This window comes from Pipistrellus kuhlii, unplaced genomic scaffold, assembly GCF_014108245.1.
Source record: "Pipistrellus kuhlii isolate mPipKuh1 unplaced genomic scaffold, mPipKuh1.p scaffold_m20_p_85, whole genome shotgun sequence".
NCBI classification, from domain to species: domain Eukaryota; kingdom Metazoa; phylum Chordata; class Mammalia; order Chiroptera; family Vespertilionidae; genus Pipistrellus; species Pipistrellus kuhlii.
In genome coordinates this window covers 949,660-969,462 of record NW_023425590.1, presented here as the reverse complement: position 1 = coordinate 969,462, position 19,803 = coordinate 949,660, and the positions used below count along the sequence as shown (strand labels likewise).

Below are 19,803 nucleotides of genomic sequence, written 5' to 3'. Positions count from 1 at the left end.
GTTTGTTTACTCAGAAGCAAATGTTACACTTTAATAAAAGCACTGTAATTTCTATTATATGAAAAAAAATTTTTAAAGATGGATTCAGACTATTGGTTTTTACACCCACGATACATCAGAGTCACTGGGAAGGTTTTAAGGTCAGGTCTCACTCCTGGAGAGGCTATGACAGGGGTCAGGACCTGGGTGTTTTTCCAAAGCTTTCCAGGCAGCTCCGACATTCCCTCCTGGAAGAGTCGCTGACTTCAGGTTGTCTGGTGCACTCGGGGTTCCTGGCGCCATTGTGTGGGGGTATGGGAAGCCTTTTGTGCAGATTTATTAGCCGTAGTGAAGAACGTGGCCTCTGGCTTTTTGGGCATCTGTTTGGGGTCTTTTTTTCCCCAAAGGAGAGTTTCTTTGCTTCTTCACTTCCTCTTTGACTCGTGGCTTCTTCCCGGGCCTTTGCCTGGGGCCTTGGGCTCTGGTGCTTTCGGCATCTCCCAAGCCAGACAGGCCTTTCTCTCCTCCCCACGAAGCAGGTCGGAACCCGGACTCTTCACTGGAGACCTCTCTCCCGTGGCCTGTTTCTGCACCTCCACTTTTCCTTAGGCAGGACTTTCTCCTGTGGGGACCAGGAATGGGATTTCTTCTTCAGATCCATCATGCACTTTATTTTGGGCTTTTATTCTGCAGGTCTCTTTCTTCTCAGGCTGAGGCATCTTTCTCCTGGGGCCCAGAGCCCTTCACTGGAGAACCACAAGTTTTGGGGCCGTCTCCTCTGTGGGTAGGGCTGATGTAGACTTTCTGCCCTGTTTCATAGGCTTCCTGTTTCTTTTCTTTTCCTTTTGTTTCTTTTTATGTTCTTTTCGTTTCTGTAATTTCTTTGCTTCTTGTTTCTTCAGACTAGAAATGTCCACTCCTGTAGCTTCATCCCAACTGCTGACAAATGAAGAAAAGATAGGAAGGGCAACTGATCTCTCAGTTTTCACATACAAGATTGTCACACTCCCCCACTTCTCTGGCAGTCTCTGTGAAAGCTTTTCCGTGACAGCAACAATGTTCTCGGTGGTGTGCTGAACTGCATTCCGGTGTGACCAGCGCGGACAGTGCTGCAGGAACCACATTTAGAGAGGTTTAAGACCGCCCCACCTACTGATGAGTTGATCTCTTTGGAAAGATTCTTGGCTTTAAGGTTTACAGGTATTGGAACTTTCTCTCTCTTATAGAAATGTCTTCCGAGACGTGAGGGTAAGAGCCGTCGGATTCTTGCATCAGAAAGGAACAAGTTGAAACTACCCAGGAGGCAGAGCTTGGCCTCATAGGCTTTCTACTTCGTTTTTAAAGTTCGGAGGGGGATGATCTGAGAAATGGTTTTTATTCTATGTTTTTTTAGAAGCTTCTTATAAAAATGTTCCATCTTTTCAGGAGTTACATTGGGTTCATCCTTAGTAAATAAACAGATATCTGCTAAATCTGACCGAATACCATGAGGCAAGGACCCTCAGTTCTTTACTTGGGGTTTTCCACAATACCGCCATTAAAAAGAAATTTTCGTTCTCATTGAAAAGCAATCCATTCGCGTTTTTCCTGGACCTGGAATGTGCCAACAGAGCTCCCACTGCCTTCCTGGTCTGCTTTTTATCCAGCTGCCCCGGCGGCCGGGGTTGCTGCGGTCGAGGCTGGAGTTGTGGCAGAGGCTGTGGGTGGAGATGAAGCGGAGTCCCTGGAATCTGAGCTTTAATGAGACCCCAAATGCGCCTTGAGAAGTCACCCCTATTCGCGGAGCAGGCTCTGTGTGGGGCTTGGTCCCTGCAGTTTTCCATTTCACCAGCAGAGGGCGCGCCACCGCTTCTTATCCTCACAGCATCTCCCACCCTGACTGGTGCTCCTGAAACCTCTGCCGGAGGCCTGGGGTGAGAAGGGCAGTTTGTGCTTGGGATAGCACCCCTGGCTCTCTGCTGCCCCCGCAGAAAAGGGAGCTGAGGAATTACGTGCCTTTGTTTTCTCACGCCCTTTCTGGGCCTGGGGCAATCACCCAGAGCAGCAGCTGGCTGGGCAGAGCAGGACTGGAGCTGGTTGGCATCGCAGGCACTTTCCTCACTGGCTCCTGCCATGAGGATCGGAGCCGTGGCGCTCTCCCATGGGGAGCCTGCCCAGTGGCAACCCGAGGGGTCCTTCCAGCTCTGCACCCGACCTTGCCAGCCTAACACAGGGCCGGGCACAGAGACCGTCAGGAAGGAGTCAATGGCCCTAGATGGATGGCTCAGTGGGTAGAGTGTTGGCCTGTGGACTGAAGGGTCCTGGGTTTAATTCTGGTCAAGGGCACATGCCCATGTTGTGGGCTCCATCCCAGCAAAGGGGAGTGGGGGGGCGGGGCATGCAGGAGACAGACAATCCATGATTCTCTCTCATCATGGATGTTTCTCTCTCTCTTCCTTTCCCTTCTCTCTGAAATCAATAAAAATTTAAAAAGAATGAATGAACGGGAGCGAAGGGCCGGCCAAGGGAGGGAATTCCATTGCCTATCCCTGCCCACACGGACCCTCTCGGACTCTCCCAGCTGCCTGCCAAAGGCTGCCTGGTGCCTCGGAACGTTTATTCCCATCGGGGATGGATGACCAAGAGCAGGTCAGAGGTGACGGCTCTGAGGATTAAGATACACTTTAATGTTAAGAGAAGAAAGGGAATGTAACAGAACTTTTTCTGTTAGCCACATCACAATTATAATTAAATACTTACTGAGATAAGGATTTGGATAATTTCTGCTCTGACACCATCACCATCACCACCATCACCACTATCACCATCACCATCATCACTACTACCATCACCATCGCCACACTACCATCATCATCACCAGCACTACCACCACCATCACCACCACCATCATCATCATTATCATTATTACCATTACCACCATTACCATCACCATCACCACCATTACTACCACCACCACTATCACCATCACCACCATAACCACTACTATCATCACCATCACCACCACCACCACCATCATCACTACCTTCACCATTACCATCATCATCACCATTACCACTACCACCACCACCACCACCATTACTACCATCATTACCACCAGCACCAGCACCATCATTACCATCACCACCACTACCACCGTCACTAGCACCATCATCATTACTATCGATACCTTCACCACTACCTTCATCATTACCATTACCATCACCATTAACACCACTACCACCACCACCATTACTACTATCATCACCAGCACCGTCACCATCATTACCATCATCATCATTACCCCCACTATCATCACCATCACCACGATCACTACCACCATCACCAGCACCACTATAGCCACCACCACAGAACAAGCTGTGTGAGGACCAGGACTCTGATGCTTCTGTGAACTGTGAATTCCTAATGCCAGGTATGGATCGTGTTGTTGAATGAGCACATGAGGAAAAAAAGAATGAAAGGAGAGATAAAGAAAGGAAGAATTCAGGCAGGAAGGAAGGAAGGAAGGAAGGAAGGAAGGAAGGGAGGGAGGGAGGGAGGGAGGGAGGGAGGGAGGGAGGAGGAGGAAGGAAGGAAGGAGAAGGAAGAAAGGAAGGGAGGGAGGGAGGGAGGGAGGGAGGGAGGGAGGGAGGAAGGAAGGAAGGAAGGAAGGAAGGAGGGAGGGAGGGAGGGAAGGAAGGAAGGAAGGAGGAAGAACAGAATAGAATACAGGTGAGGCCCCTCAGGCTCAATGGGGAGACCTAGGAAATCAGTGACTCTCCTGGGCTAATGGCTGTGTCAGAACCAGCCCCCTGAGCCATCTAGGGGGACTCAGGGCTCACACGCTGTGAGGCCCCTGGGGACTTGGGGAGGCCCAGGTCCTCACCGCCTGGCTGCGGTCCCACAGCATCTGAAGGGCAGCTCCCAGCTTCTGCACTTGCTCTCCTTCACCCGGAACTGGCAGGCGCTGCACCAGACTCAGCCAGACCCAGCCAGACCCAGCCAGACTCAACTAGACTCAGCCAGATCCAGCCAAACTCAGCCAGACACAGCCAGACTCAGCCAGACTCAACCAGACTCAGCCAGACACAGCCAGACTCAGCCAGACCCAGCCAGACCCAGCCAGACTCAACCAGATTCAGCCAGACCCAGCCAGACCCAGCCAGACCCAGCCAGACTCAGCCAGATACAGCCAGACCCAGCCAGACCCAGCCAGACTCAGCCAGACTCAGCCAGACTCAGCCAGACCCAGCCAGACCCAGCCAGACTCAGCCAGACCCAGCCAGACCCAGCCAGACTCAGCCAGACTCAGCCAGATACAGCCAGACTCAGCCAGACCCAGCCAGACTCAGCCAGACTCAGCCAGACCCAGCCAGACTCAACCAGATTCATCCAGATCCAGCCAGACTCAGCCAGACACAGCCAGACTCAGCCAGACTCAACCAGACTCAGCCAGACACAGCCAGACTCAGCCAGACCCAGCCAGACCCAGCCAGACTCAACCAGATTCAGCCAGACCCAGCCAGACCCAGCCAGACCCAGCCAGACTCAGCCAGATACAGCCAGACCCAGCCCAGACCCAGATCCAACCAGACTCAGCCAGACCCAGCCAGGACCTCAGCCAGATACAGACGATCCAGACTCGATCCAGACTCAGACCAGCGACTCACGACCAGCAGACCCAGCCAGACCTCAGCCAGACCCAGCCAGCCAGACCCAGCCAGACTCAGCCAGACTCAGCCAGACCCAGCCAGACTCAGCCAGACCCAGCCAGACTCAGCCAGACTCAGCCAGACTCAGCCAGATTGAGCGCTGGGCTTTCTTCTCAGGTCTGGGGACCCACTCAACCCAGGGAGAAAGGCAAAGCTCCCAAGAAAGGGGGTGGGGGGGGCAGAATCAATCGTGTGTGCAAAAGGCAACAACCAGCTCACACACAGGAAGTGGGCAGCTAGGCAAGTGGAAGCACAGGGCAGTGATGGGCAGTGGCTCCGCCCAGGGCCAGCGGCAGGAGGAGGGGGCTCATGTCCTCCATGCCCCTGGCGGGTCCCAGTGCCAGGACAGTCTGTGTCTGCGGATGATGGAGTGAGGCTAGCGCAGGCTAAGCAGAGAGCCGGGGTCCCTGCAGGGGAGGAGCGGTGGGAGCTGGCCCGGCTCTGAGGAGACAGCCGGTGAGCCCGAGGCACAAGCTGTCAAGCACGCCAGGTCTCCGTGCTTCCTGCCACGACAGGTGCCGCCTGGGTTAGCATCGCCCCTGCTCTGATGCCCGCGCCGAGGGAGGGAGGGACACACACATGCGTGCGCGCGTGCACGCACATACACACGAACATGCACGCACATGCACACGCATGCACACACACTGGGAGCTGGGGACTCATAGGGTCACGTCTCCGTCCTCGTCAGGCCCTTGGTGGTCTCCAGCCACCAGCGCCGCCCCCTCAGAAGCCCTTGGCCTCCCACGTCCCTCAGGCCCCTGGAGGCTGCACCGGCCCAGGTCCAGCGTCTGGGGTCAGACCTACTCGCCCGAGAACGCCCGGCGCCCTGCGGCCCTCACTGGCACCCACACGGACACACATCTCCCAGCCCGGCCCGGCCCGGCCCGGCCCGGCCCGGCCCAGATGGAGCTTCAGAGCCACCAGCCAGGCCACCTGGGTCCCGGCCCGGGCTGAGTGCTGAGCATGGCTCTCCCACCCCACCGGCATCGCTGCCCGCTGAGCTGCAGCAGAGGGCCTGCCCGCGGCCTGGGCCCAGTTCTGCCCACGATCCCGAGGCAGCGCCTGCCCAGCTGGCACATCCGGGCCACGTGTGTGCCAGGCAGGGGACAGCTGTGACGGGGAGGCGGGGCGGGGGGAACAGAGCTGCCTCCATGGAGATGCTCTGCCTCTGCGGCTCCATCCCCATCGCCGGTGTCATCACAAAGTAATAATTAGAGCGACGAGCAGCGATGAGGACGATAGTAAAAACCATTAGAGCAGCTCCCGTGCCAGGGCCTGGCACACATGCCCTCCCAGCCTTTCCACAGCGCAGAGTGGGCACGGCCGCGCCCATTTCACAGGCGGACAGGTGGAGGCGCGGACACGGTGAGAGCTGAGGGGCCGCCAGGACGGTGCGCTGGGCCCTGAGGAGGGCCATGGAGGCCCCCTTCCCCCACCGGCCACGAGGCTGACCCGCGGGCGGCTGCGTGGAGCGTAGGTTTTAATCCTCACACCACACAGACTTAGCGCCGATCGCACTGTGATTATTTAAAAACGCACCCCTGAAGGGAAGAGCCTGAGCTGCCGGCCCGGCCGCAGGACCTGCAAAGTCACATGGGCCCGCACCAGCCTGTGCGGGCGGCACCTGGAAGGTGCTTCTGCTGCTGAGGGTCCAGGTGGGTGGGAGACTGGGTTACGTTGTGCAGAGGAGCCCAGGGAGGCTCGGCGAGGAGGCGGGACAGGAGGCAGCTGAGAGCCTGCGCCCCCCTGGCTGGCTGTGCCACCTGGGAGGGGGTTCCTGGGCCCCTTGCAGCTGGGTACGCCCCCGGCTTCCTGCGGCCTTGGGAGGGTCACCCTTTGTCCCGCTGCCACTGTGCTGGGGCCACTGGAATGGAGCAGGGAGGCCTCAAACTTCACTCAGACACCACCCACTCCAGGAAGCCTTCCCGGATTTCCTGGGAGCTAGAAGCACCTCCCCATTGGGCAGCCCGAGGCCCTGGCCAGGCCTCTGTCCCTCCCCTGGCCCGTGCGGGCAGGAAGGAGGGCGGGGGCTGGCTGCCGGCCAGCGTGGACACCTGTCAGTGCCAGCCCATGCTCTGCCGCTGGACAGGCGGGAAGCGGCTTTGGCAGGAGGCAGGCCGAGGACAGGAGGAGGGAGGCAGGTGGCACTGCCTCGGCTCAGCCTCCTGCCCCGGGGCTCCGGGGCCCGCCGGACCGGAAGAGCCGGGCGGCGGTCTGGAAACACGCGTGGGCACAGCCGGGCTCCTGCAGGCTCTGGACACGCACCAGCGGTCCGTCTCTCCGTCCCCTCCCTGCCAGCCCCTGCCTCCGCCTCCTCCTCTGGAGTCAGGTCCCCCGAGGAGGCACGGCCGCTCCATAGCCGACCAGGCTCAGCGCTGCCCGCCGTGCGGCCTCGGCCCTCACCTGTCAGGGACGCTGTGCCAGTTCCTCCCGCAGACTGGGAGGGTAGCGTGGCACAGTGCTCGTGTGCGTGTGTGCGCACGGCTGAAGTCAGAGACCAACACACACTACACTGGGGACTTTGTCACACCTTGCAGCTGTCCTCCCCATGCTGGACCCCCGGCTCCTGTCCCTCCGCTCTGCCCCGGCCGCACCGGCCCGAGGGGCAGTCAGCACAGACGTGGGCCAGGATGGCTTCAGGGGGAGCTCATTCACAGCGCGGCTTCCGAGCGATTGGCCCTCCGGGGCCACCTTAGGCCCAACACAGCCCCGTCCGGTGAGCCAGCGGGAACCCGAGACTCAGGGCGAGGGACGGCTTCCTGGTCACCTGGTGCATCGTGGGTCACCAATGGGACCCCAGAGCACAGGCCCAGGCCGTGCTCCAGACCAGAGCTCAGGGAGGGCAGTGGGCATGGGCCCATGGACATCGGTGTGTGTGGCCAGGGCCCCGACACCCCTATTCTCTTGCCCCAGAAGGAGTCTGGGGGACGATTCCAGCCAAAGACATCGCAGACATCGGCTACGGGAGCAGGGGCTGTGGGAGCAGGGAGGGAAGGCAGTGGGTCACCCTGATTCTGGGCTGTGTGCCCCCCCTTTCTCTCTGAGCTCGACTTGAGCCAAGCGGAGGGATGGGCAGAGCTGGCATGAGGCTGGCACCGTGCGGCGGGGCGGGGAGGAAGGCAGGCCCCAGCTTGTCGGGCTGAGGCGGGAACTCCCAGACGCCCTGGCGCTGGGTGTGGGACAGGCAGACCAGGAGAGGGTGGAGGCGGAGGGGCTGGCCCAGCAGATTCTGGGCCGAAGCCTCCAAGTCTGCAGATGAGGCTGGTGGGGCAGGGAGACCAGGGGACCCCACTTGGGGCTGCAGGAGGACCCGGATGGAGAAGGGCCAGGAGGCTGGGAGCAGCAAGGCCTGGGAGGCGGAAGAAGGCTCACCCACCAAGGGGGCGGGAGGGGGCAGGGAGGCCCATCCACGGAGCGTGTGTGTGCCCATGTGCATGTGCGTGTGTGCGTGTTTGTGTGTGTGTCCATGTGTTTGTGCGTGTGTCCACATGCTTTAGGGGAGATAACCAAGGCCAGGTGCCCACTCACACAAGCATCCTGCCCCTCCCCCGGGCCTGGCTGTGGGGCTGCCCCAGACCGGGCAGGGCTCCGAGGCCGCGGTCCAGAGACGGCGCCCTGATTCGGCAATGGCCTCCAGGGCTGCCCGCGGCACCGGAGGGACCCAGAGGCCGATTCCTGGTTCCTGGGTCGGTCTGGCTATCGGCCCTCGGTTTCCTCGGCTGTAGGATGGCTCGAACAGCACCAGCTCACCGCGCTGGTGAGAAATGCACCATCTGTCACAGCAGCCCTGGCAGCGCCGTGTCCAGCAGGCCTGGTTCGCAGAGGCGAGGGCGGAGAAGGAGCAGGTGAGGACAGAGAGGAGAGGCCACCAGTCTGGCCGCCAGCTGCCCACGTCTTCGCCTGCCACGAGGGCCCTGCGGGCATCGCCAGGGAGCAGGCTCCGTGCGAGGAAGAGCCGCTGTCACGCACACTCGCTCCCGCTGGTCACGGTCCTCGCTGGTCTGTGCTGAGTGTAACACGTTAGGTCACAAGGCCCATCTTCTCAGTCACCGTTACCCTCCTGGCTTCGGCGTGTCTCAGGCGCACGAAGCTCTTGCTGACGCTAATGTAAAAAGGCACTCTCCCGATATTTTAATTTTTTTAAATGTAAAGATTTAACATTTTATTTTCAAAATTACTTTTTTTATTTCCCGATAACAGTTATAGAATGGTTTGCCTTTCCTCCGTGGCTCGGAACGCCCTCTTGGCTGCAGTGACTTTCTGTCTCTTGAAGAATGCGCTCTAACTTGTGCAGGCCTCAGCTCTCTCTTCTCTTCCTCCCTGGCTTAGGCTTTTGTGTGGGGAGACTTTCAGCATCCCCACTGGACCCTCTCTGAGGTGACCTCGGGTCTCGTTGGCGCTGCTTCAGAAATGTTAGTTTTCTGTGGAAGTCACGATGGTGCTCTACCTGGAGCTGATTCGGGGAGTAAAGCTGTGTTCTCGCTAACCCCGCCTCTGCCTGATTTCGGGAAGTCTGTTTAATTGGCTCCAATGTGACTTGGCCCCACAGAACCTCACACTGCTGGTCCCTGGCCCCGGTGCCTGTCAGGAGCCCTAACTGGGCATCCTCTGAGAGAGAACTGAGGGGTCACCTCGGAAGTGGAAATTACCACCTGGGGTGGTGCTGAAACCCTTTTTATTTCTTCATTTCCTGTCAATGGGCATTGAGTCATTTCCACTTTGGGGTGACCCATAAAGCTGCTCTCTTTTGTGAACTCCCCGGCACTCATTTCTGGGCCTACATTCCGGGGTACAATGCATAGGGCAAAGGGTAAGCAGAGGGTTAGTTTTCATGGATCCTGTCCAGAACTCCTGGGTGTGCGTGCCAGCTTGCACACCCACCAGCCGTGTTCGAGAGTTCCACTTGCCCCGCACCACGGGCCTGCAGCCTTTGTAATGACAGCCGTCCTGCCATCGGGGAAATGAAAAACTGCAGCAAGATACACCTCACACCTGTGAGATGGCTGTCCCAAAACAACAAACAACAGGTGTTGGCGAGGGTGAGGAGAAAGGGAGCCTTATGCACTGCGGGGGGATGCAGATTGGCACAGCCGCTGCGGACAGCAGGGTGGAGGTGCCTCAGGAAACTAAAAATAGAACTGCCATCGAACCCCGAAATCCCGCTTCTGGGTATCTAGCCAAAGAAAGCAAAACCAACAATTGGCCCTTCTGTTCACTGCAGCCTCATGTACAACAGCGAAAATACTAGGTGTGCACCAGGGGATGCGTGGATAAGGAAGAGGTGGCACACAGGTGCAACGGAATATTGTCAGCCACAAAAAGGAGGAAACCTTGGCGTCTGTGACAGACAACACAGAGGGACTGAGAGGGCATTGTGCTGAGTGAAAGAAGCCAGGCAGAGAGACAGATGCCAGGGTTTCACTTCAATCTGGCTAAAGGCCAAAATAAATGAACACACGGGAACAAATGAGCTCATCGATAGAGAACAAACTGACGGTTGCCAAGGGGAGGGGTGGGGAGAGGGACAGAAAAGGGGGCAGGACTAAGGAGTACAAACTTCCAGTGGAAACTAACCCTGAGGCGGTATGAGCAGAATGCGGAATAGTCGGTCACACCAGTGCCCTTGTGAGGAGCTAGTCACCACTCACAGGGACAGAGCGGGGGGAGGGGAAGAAGCAGCCAGTGGGGGCGTGTCACTTGGGCAGCCTCACCAGGGGGCCAGCCCAGGGGAGACAGACACAGGCCCGGTAAGGTGGGGCGAGAAGGACAGGTGCGGGCTGCCGGTCACCCCTCCGAACATGGGCCACGGCCAGCCTGGGTGTGACCACTGCAGGGCCAGGGACCTGGGGTATTTATTTAACCCCCAACACTGACTGTCGCTGTCCAGCTTTCCAGTGTCCTGGCTGCTCTTGGGACTTTGGGGGCGTGTGTGACTGCGGGCTGGTGGGGCTCCCAGCCATGCGGACCCCCCAGGCAGGACCGGTGGGCTGCAGCTAGCCCGACGCTGAGCTGGGCCTGGGCACTGTCAATGGTAACCGAGGGCAGATTTTAAAAATGAGTAAATGTGCCCCACAGGGTGGCATCCGCTGCTTCAGTAAAGGGACCTCCTGAGACCTGTGGAGGCTCCCGGCCTGGCATGCCTGGTGGCCTGGCAGTTTCACGTGTGTTCTTAGTGAGCACGGAAAAGTGACCCTCTCGACGTGCATGATGCTGGGGGGGTTCCGGGCCAGCGAAAAGTGAACCCCACTCTGAGGTCCCGCGGGCGGCTCTCGGAGGAGAGACATGGCAGCAATGTTGGCCGCCAGGTGCCATCCCATGCACGCGCCCGCCCGGCAGCCTCTGCGCCTGGCCCTGGCGCTCCAGGGGCCGTGGGTGGACAGGCGTTCTTACTGACGCTCGGTTACCACTTTTTGCCGTTAGGACTTACGAAGTCTCCGCCTCTCTCACGGCCATGGAGACATTCTACTACGGTTCCTTCCGGAAGCTTTATGGATTGGATCATGTGAGTTCTGAGGCCAAAAGAAATCATTGACTCTCATCACTTTCCTATGTCCGTTCTCATGCCTTCCACGTGGGGCTGTGTTGTCCCCTCTGTCGTGTGTGGAGCGAGGGGGTGAAGGCTCGCTTCCCCCAGGGGACCCCGTGCTTCCCGCACACCGGAGCCCGGCCGCCTTTCCCGCTGGCCGCAGGGGGCTTTGCCACGTCCGGTGGCTCTTCTCGGTGGGTTGTCCCGGGGCCTCTGGTCTGTTCCCGCGATCAGTGTTCCTATTTCTCCAATGCCGGGGTCTCCGATGCCGGAGTCTCCGACACCACAGCCTTGGGAAGTTCCCTGCATTCCGCAGAGCAAGGGGCCAGGGCTTCCGGGGACCGGCTGCCCAGGATCAGATATTCTCAGCCCTGGACGCTCACCCGCCCTCGGAGCGGGTCCCACAAGCACCGGACCCAGCCTCGCCCCGGCCCGTGCAGCAGCAGCTCAGTAGGCAGATGTTCTGAAGCTCCCACCAGGTGCTCCTTGCACCCTCACCTTTTACCCAGAGAACTCCTACTCACCCTTCAGAACCCAGACCGAGTGCCCGCCTGGGAGGCCGCCCAGCCTTCAGTGGGACGAGGTGCCTCTTGCACACCCTTCTCTCCCAGAGACAGCTCTGCCCCCGCCTTCAGCAAACGCACCCGTGTCTGCGAACTCCCTGCGCGCCCAGCCCACCCTGGCTCTGGAGTCAGGACACGGCACAGTCATTTCCGTGTTCCCGGGCCTCTCCCAGCCCCGCACCTGGGAGAACCACAGGCCAGGGTGAAACTGGAAGCTCCCGTCACACTCCCACACGGGGCCGCGCTGCAGGCATGTGGACAGCTGGTGGCCGGCCTCTCCCCTGGCGGCCCCGGCCCTGGGAATGTCCCCGGACGGGAAAATCTCCTTCACGCTCCAGCTCCCGGACACCAGCCCATCCACGGGCCTCGGGCCCTCCCGCTCCAGGTGGCCAGGCAGCCTTGGGTTGAGTCTGGTCCTCCCATCACCTGCTCCTGCTGTCCCCACTGGCCCCCACTGAGGGTGCCCCCAGCTGAGGCCAGACTCTAGGGTGGCGGCTCCAGCCCACCTGAGGCACCTTCTGCATACCCCCCCCCCACCGGGCTCCGGGCACTGTCTGCACCCAGGCCCCCCAGGGCAGCCCCCTCGGCCCCCACCCCCAGTGGCAGCCCCTCCCCTGGATGCGGCCCTCCCGCACAGCTCCCCTGGGAGTGTGCCTGCCACTGAGGGTGCCAGGGCCGGGCCACGGGTGTGACCGCAGACGCTCCGGCCTCACCCAGTCATTAGCAGGAGGGTTTTCCCCTCCAAACCAGGGCGCAGGCAGGATTCTGGGTCAGCGTCTGTGGCTGGCTCTCAGCTGCCACCACCTCGGCTTGTCCCCTGTCAGGGGCACCCAGTGACAGGGGTCCGGCTGCGAGGTCTCCCTGCATCTGGCCACTCGGTGCACCTGCCCAGGTGCGTCCGGCGACAGCTGCCTCCCAGGGGGCGGGGAGGTGGCAGCTCGGCCTCCTGCGGTGGCTCCCCGATGCCGGCAGCGCTGGGCCCTGGCCCCACGGCGGGTTGGTGGGTCTGTGAGGTGGGGTGCGGCTGAGCCTCCCTCTCCCCCGGTGACTTCCCTGTGCCAGCGGCTCCATCGCCGAGGAGGGATGCCCTGCTGGGCTGACAGCAGCCTCGGAGGAAGGAGCAGCTGTGCCAGCTCCGGTTCCGTGGTCGCTGCCACGTGCCGTCACTTGTGGGCAGGGAGCTAGCACTTTGCCCCTTAGAGTCCGTCAGAGAGAGTGGGACTCAGAGGCCAGGAGTTCATAGCGTCCATCCCAGGATCAGGGGTTGGAAAGCTCCTCTCAGACTCTCCCGAGGCAAAGAACTCCATTTTATTTCCAACCAGATGCCCGGTGCACAAAATTCAAAACCCTTAGCCCAGCCTGCATCCTCTCCAATCTGGGACCCCTCGAGGGATGACCAATTTAGGCCCTATTCCACCAGGCAGTCAGACATCCCTCTCACAATCCAGGACTAATGGCTCCCAACTGCTTGCCTGTTTGCCTTCCTGATTGCCCCTAACTGCTTCTGCCTACCAGCCTAATCACCCCCTAACCACTCTGCTGCCAACCTGATTGATGCCTAACTACTCCCCTGCCAGCCTGTTTGCCCCTAACTGCCCTCCCCTGCAGGCCTGGTCCACCCAATTGCCCTCCCCTGCAGGCCTGGTCCCCCCCCAACTGCCCTCCCCTGCAGGCCTGGTCCACCCAACTGCTCTCCCTGCAGGTCTGGGTCCCCTTCAACTGCCTTTCCCTGCAGGCCCGGTTGCCCCCAACTTCCTTCCTCTGCTGGGCCTGGTCACTCCTAACTGCCTTCCCTGCAGCTTGATCACCCCCAACTGCTCTCCCTTGCAGGCCTGGTCCTTTCCAACTGCCCTCCCTGCTGGCCATCTTTTGGCGGCCATCTTGTATCCACATGGGGCAGTCATCTTTGATCACATGGGGGCATCCATCTTGTGTGTTGGGGTGATGGTCAATTTGTATGCTACTCTTTTATTAAATAGGATCTTTTAAAAATAAGCTCTAAAGTAATACCTCTTCCTTTAAGACAACTAGGAAGACAGAAAAGGGGTGGGGTGGGGGGGACACGCATGTCAACCATAGCCTCACTACTCAAAACAACAAAAATGCAATCAGAAACCAGCTTGCCTTTTTTTTTTTTTTTAACTTCGATGTGAATTTTTTGTTAATCCTCACCAGAGAATATTTTCCCATTGATTTTAAGAGAGAGGATAAGAGACAGAGAGAAACACATCGACTGGCTGCCTCCCACACTTGCTCTGACCAAGGTCCGGGCTGGGGAGGAGCCTGCAACAGAGGTATGTATGTGCCCTTGCCTGGAATCGAACCCAGGACCCTACAGTCTTCAGCCTGATGCCGAGCCACAGCAGCCAGGGCTGATGTGAACTTCTGATTGCTGTTACTCCTCAGGAGACTTTGTGTTTCATTGTCTATTCACCTCTTGCGTTCTCTTCCCCAGAAGGGCCCAGGTGCGCTAAGGTGATTATTGGGAAATAACAGTCATTGCAAAAAAAAGCATGGACCTCATTAGGGAGGCCGCCGCCCAGCGGGTGTGGTCTGAATGCCACCCTGCCCGGGGAGGACAAGTCCCGGGAGGCAAGTGGCCACTGCTCCTGCTCCCTCCCTGCCCACCCGGCTGGCGCTGGCCTCGCTCTGCGGCTCCGGAGGCCATGGCAGTGTAGGCAGGAGAGCCAGGCGGACCATCGGCCACTCCGAGGACGTCTCCGAACGCACGCACGGTGAGCCTGCCTTCCCTGTGAGAGCCACGCGGGGCCTCGGGCGCAGGAAGGCCAGAGCGCGGGCTCCTGCAGAGTTCTGGGAGCCCAGACTGGGGACAAGCCCCCTCATCCTCCTGGGCGCCCGGTCTCCCGGCACCCCCTCCGGTGCTTCTCAGGGGACGGTCTCGGTGGCTGTGGGCAACGGCCTGTCTTGGGAGACAAGGGGCCTCCTATCAGGTCTGCCCCTGGCCCCCTCCCCCCGGTTGTGGCCACCCCAGCCCTGTCTGGGAGCGTCCCCTGTCTGCGTGGCTCCCCGCGATGGAGGCTGGGTCACTCCTGCTGGGAAGGGGGCTCGTCCAGGCTCTTGCACAGAATCGCTGGCTGCCTCAGTTCCCACTCCGATCTAGCAACATGCTGGCTGTGAGCTCAGGTCGCTCCTTCCTCCTCTGGGACTCAGTTTCCCCTTCAGAGCACAGATGGCCCTGAAGTGATGCTCACGAGCCCTTTCAAACCCACGGATCCCCTGGACCCAGGATGGTGTGAGGGCAGGGGCACGGCCCAGGCAGAGCTGGCCTGGCGGGAGGCTGCCTCTCAGGAGAGCGCCCTGGGGAGGCTCCGGAGGCCGCAGGGCGGTCGGCAGCATCGGCCAGACCAGTGCCCGGTGCCTGGCTCACAATAGCAACGCGTCTTACAGGAATGGAGGCAGAGGCCTCCAGGGCCAGCTTCGAGGGGCGGTGATGTGTTCTGTGCTGGTTCCCAGGAGGGAGGACCAGCGTGCCACAGGCCAGGAGGGTTAGTTCGCTCCTCCTCAGAGGTAGGGAGGCAGGCTCCCATCACCTAGCTGGCGCTCGCTTCACAAAATAACAACCGCCGGCCGGCGGGGCTCGGCGGCTGATTCCCGGTTAGGGCCCAGGCCCGGGCTGCGACTGGATCCCCCGTCGTGGGTCCGCGGGAGGCAGCCGATCCACGATGCTCTCATCACTGATGTTTCTATGTCTCTCTCCCTTCCTCTCTGAAGTCAGTGAAAGTGTTTTAAAGATCAGCAATGACCATGACTGTGTCTAGAGTGAGCTCCTCCTAAAACGATGTGGCTGCCTAGAACAGCGGGCCAGACACGCCGAGGCCCCAGCCCAGGGCTCACGCTGGTCTCCGCGAGGAAGGGCCGGCGTCACGGGCAGAGGCAGTCATTCGCCAGGTGCTGTCCGCTCCGGGAAGGTCCCTCGGGCCAGGAAAGGGCCAGCAGTGAGCGGCTCCAGCTGGCAGAAGGCTCACAGCTCCCGGGACGGGAACTGTCTGAAGCTCCTGGAACGCGTAGGGTCACTGCTTGTGAGGTCAGACACACAGAAACCTTCCAGCCGTCAGTCTCTCGGGGGGAGAGGCTGCGGAGCGCGTGTCCCTCAGCCGTGGCCGTGGCCGTGGCCGTGGCCGTGGCTGTGCGTGTCGGTGGGGGAGCTCTTTGGTTTATCGCTCCTCATCCCCATCCCACCGCCTTGGTCTGTCAGTCTGCTCTGGCTGCCGCTTCTAACAGCACAGCTGTCACCGCCCCCCCCCCCCCCCCAGTGCTGATGGCGAGTCCCAATCGCTAAGCTCATCTGGACGGTGTGGGACGGGGAGCCCCGGGGGACAAGCCCCTTCTGCGCAGGGGAGTTTTGAGCTCGCCCTGGCTCCGGCTCCGGCTCCGGTTTGCTGCGGCCCCCGTGCTGGCTGGGAGCGGGCGGCACGGGGCATGCCTCCCCGTCTACTCTGTTCTTTCCGGACCAGAAGGAAGCTGTTCCCCGGGTCCGGGAGGAGCAGGGGCCGGAGGGAGAGTGAGAGCTGCAGTCCCACCCACGGGTGCCCACAGGTCGGCTCTGTGTTTCCTTCTTCGTTTTGTTTACGTATTTTGTCTGGAGGCAGTCCCCACGCCCTCGCCCTCCAGAATAAAAACCGAGAGTTGCTCAACTCGGGAGCTCTGGTGTGTGGGGAAATAACAGCCGCCCAGCTATTTCAATGGATGGAATAAACACACCAGCCTAGGCATCTGGGCCTGGCTCCCATCCAGCTGGCAGGCTTGGGTTGGTGCAGGGCCTGTGATGATGGGGGGAAGGCCAGGCTGTGGGCACTCGGGGTCCAGTGCTGAGAGGGGGCAGCTGAGACCTGGCAGGTGCCCTGTGTCCAGGGCAGGAGCTGTGGAGCAGCAGCCAGTGGGGAGGGGGCGAAGTCACCTCTCTCCCCCCATCCCCACCCCCCGCCATCCAGGGGATGGCAGTATTGAAGCTCTGGAAGGCAAGGAGGCTGCCTGCCACCTTCCAGACCCTAAGCCGAGACGACCAAAGTGCAGGCTCCTACTTCCATAATCAGTGCCTGTTCCTGTTCCTGAAACTCAGCGGGGGGTGGGGGTGGGGGCAGAAAAATGTCTGGGGGTCCTGCTGGCCTCGCTGTAAACCGTGTGGGTGTCTGCGCCAGAAAGCGCTCCTGGACGGAGCACCGAGCAGTTTCCTCCCGGCTCCGGCCCGGCTGGCAGGGGCTCTGCGGCTCCGCCCACCTGGCTGGTGAGCCCCCGGGGGTGTCCCCTGAACCCCGCCACCCTGGCCTCTGGGAAGTGGTGTCCACGGAGGAGGGCCATCACCCCAGAACGTGAAGCTCCTGTGACCAGCCCAGCGGCTCCTCCCCAGCCCTGCCCACTCGCCTGAGCCTGCCCACCCGGTTTCCCACGCTCTGCTCCATCTGAAACTCCGGGGTCACTGATCTTCCCTCGCTCATCTACGTCCAGACTGTCTCTGAACTTCCGTTCACACCAGCTATTTTTAATTTTACTGCAAAATATGTGTCCTCAGGAGAGGAGGGCGCTTAGACAGCACCACCAGGCTTGGGGCGGAGTGTCTCCCCCCACCCCCAGTGTCACACAGCAACAGGCGTACGAGCAGGCCTGAGACTCCTGACTTCTTGGCGCTTATACCAAGTGGCTCAATGGGTTGGGCATCGTCCCATGCACTGAAAGGTCGCTGGTTTGATTCCTGGTCGGGGCACCTGCCCGGGTTCTGGGTTTGATCCCAGAGCACATCCCTGAGGTGTGTGTGGGAGGCAATTGATTGATGTTTCTCTCTCTCTCTCCCCGCCCCCCTTTCTCTTTCTCTCTGAAAGTCAATAAAGACATATTTATACTTGTATTTGTCAGGATGCTTTCGGCTTCACCTAACTGACCATGTCCCCAGTGTCACTGGAAGTAGAGGCAGGGTCTCCGGGCGGCCCTGGCGTGCACCCTCTGTACGTCCTGGCTCTGTCCCAGGTCACTTCTCCCATCGGGCACCTGGCTACGGAAGCCCCTGGGGTCCACACCTCCCTTCCCAGGACACCAGGGGATGGGACAGGGCAGCGTCCTAACATGTCAGCCAGGAGCCTGGATTCACCTCCCTGGTCACTTCCAGTGCCCGCCCTCCCCGACCCGCTGTCAGGGTGGAAATCACTGGGGCTGACTGCCTCCGGCCAGCTCTGGACCAGTCCCGAGAGCGGAGCTGCGGTTACCCAGCCAGAGCCCCTCGGTGCCGGGGACAGCCCTCCGTCCGGGCGCTGGCTGCCTGTGGGAGGGGTGGGATGAGGGTGTACACACAGGAACGTCCTTACTCCCCATGAGCCTCTTGAAGACCATCGCTCTGCTGAGGGCTCCATCACAGCACCCGGTGTAGAGGGTTTGGGGCACAACCACTTGGGGAAATGGTGCTTTCCCGGCCAGACAATGAAAGAGGCCCCTCCACTTAGCTCCAGGGGGCCTGCCAGTGCTGGGCCCGTTCCCCTGGGCCAGTGGTCGGCAAACCGCAGCTCGGGAGCCACGGTGGTTCTTTGGCCCCTTTAGTGTGGCTCTTCCACAAAATACCACGGCCTGAGTTAGAAGAAATTTAAGTTAAAAAAATTTGGCTCTCAAAAGAAATTTCCATCATTGTACGTTGATATTTGGCTCTGCTGACTAACAAGTTTGCCAACCACTGCCCTAGGCTGTGATGCTGTGAGGTGGGCCGCTGACAGCTCACTGTTGCCCTCCCCACTCCAGAAAACTGTCCCTGCCGAAACCAGTTTGGCTCAGCGGATAGAGCATCGGCCTGTGGACTGAAAGGTCCCAGGTTTGATTCCGATCAAGGGCATGTATCTTGGTTGCGGGCACATCCCAAGTGGGGGGTGTGCAGTAGGCAGCTGATCGATGTTTCTCTCTCATCAATGTTTCTAACTCTCTATCTCCCTTTCTAACTCCCTTTCTCTCTGTTAAAAAAAAAAAAAATCAATAAAATATTTTTTTAAAAAAGAAAAGAAAACTGCCCCTGTCTGATAGCAAGTGAAACCCCAGCCCTTGCACCCCGGGGCAGATCACAGCCACTGACGGACGGATCCCCTCAGAAAAGCCAGAACCCTCTCCTCATGGGTGCAATGCCGCTATGTGCTTTGGCTCCAGGGCCGGCCCCTTGTGGATCAGGTCAAGGCAAGATGTTACCTGTAGCCAGCCTCATCCTCCTGGCTCCTTCCCTTGCGTGGCCTGCTTCCCTCGCTTCCCAAGGAGCTCCTCCTAACAGCACACACTCAATAAGCAATTCACGCTTGACTCCTCATCTCAGTTCTGCTTCTCAGGAGCCCAGGCCAACACAACACGGATGGCCTTTGCTCTTTCCACCAGCTCAGGTCCAGGAAGGTGTAAATTTCAGGAAAGAAAACATAGTGAGAACATTGCAAAGAAATCCGCCTCTAGTTGATGTACAAGTTGGTATAAAGATCACTGATGGCAGCATGGCCAACTAGAGAAATCGGCAAGCTTTGGGGACGACCGTACTTTTGGCAGCTCTATCTATGCAGCGTGAGAGGCTGAGATGAAGGGAAAATAAAACATGAAAAGCATGTCCCCAGAAGCCCACAGGTTGTTTTTTTTGTGGGGAGAGGTCCACGCTAGAATTGGTGAAGGGAGCAGCAGTCCTGCAGCCACCAGGACTTGTCCTCTTCATCACGCTGCCCCTTCTCTTCCCGGGAACAATACAGGGAAGGAAGTCTGATAGAGACCTGGGTTCTGGAGTGCACAGTCCCCACTTACAGACCAGGAGATCCCAGACCAAGGGCTGGATTTCTACAAATTAGTCAATACTCCTTTGCTTGTAAGGGAAAAAATCCAACACATAGAGCCAACCCTCAAAAGGAAATTTATTGGCTCATAACTTGGAAAATTAGAGGTTGTTGGTCTTTAGGTAAAGCTTGATCCAGGGACTCCAAAGATGTCACCAAGTATTTTTCCCCATTTCTCTCTCTTCTCTCCTTCTACACATGGAAGCCAGGGCCACATTAGGCTCCAGGGCTGTGTCATTAAGCCAGACCCTCAG

The 19,803-nt window shown here is 59.3% G+C and overlaps 1 protein-coding gene and 1 pseudogene across 1 annotated transcript in view; one reads left to right on the top strand and one right to left on the bottom strand.

The window, feature by feature from the left end:
- Positions 1-245: 245 nt before the first annotated feature.
- Positions 246-3,238, bottom strand: LOC118712255 (annotated as a pseudogene).
- An 11,231-nt stretch (positions 3,239-14,469) lies between these two features.
- The window catches only part of SERPINA12 (serpin family A member 12), a 21,205-nt gene continuing 15,871 nt past the window's right edge, over positions 14,470-19,803 (top strand). The window contains exon 1 of the mRNA XM_036425811.2: positions 14,470-14,491. The gene's annotated coding sequence lies outside the window, so the exon portion shown is untranslated. The remainder of the gene's footprint in view (positions 14,492-19,803) is intronic.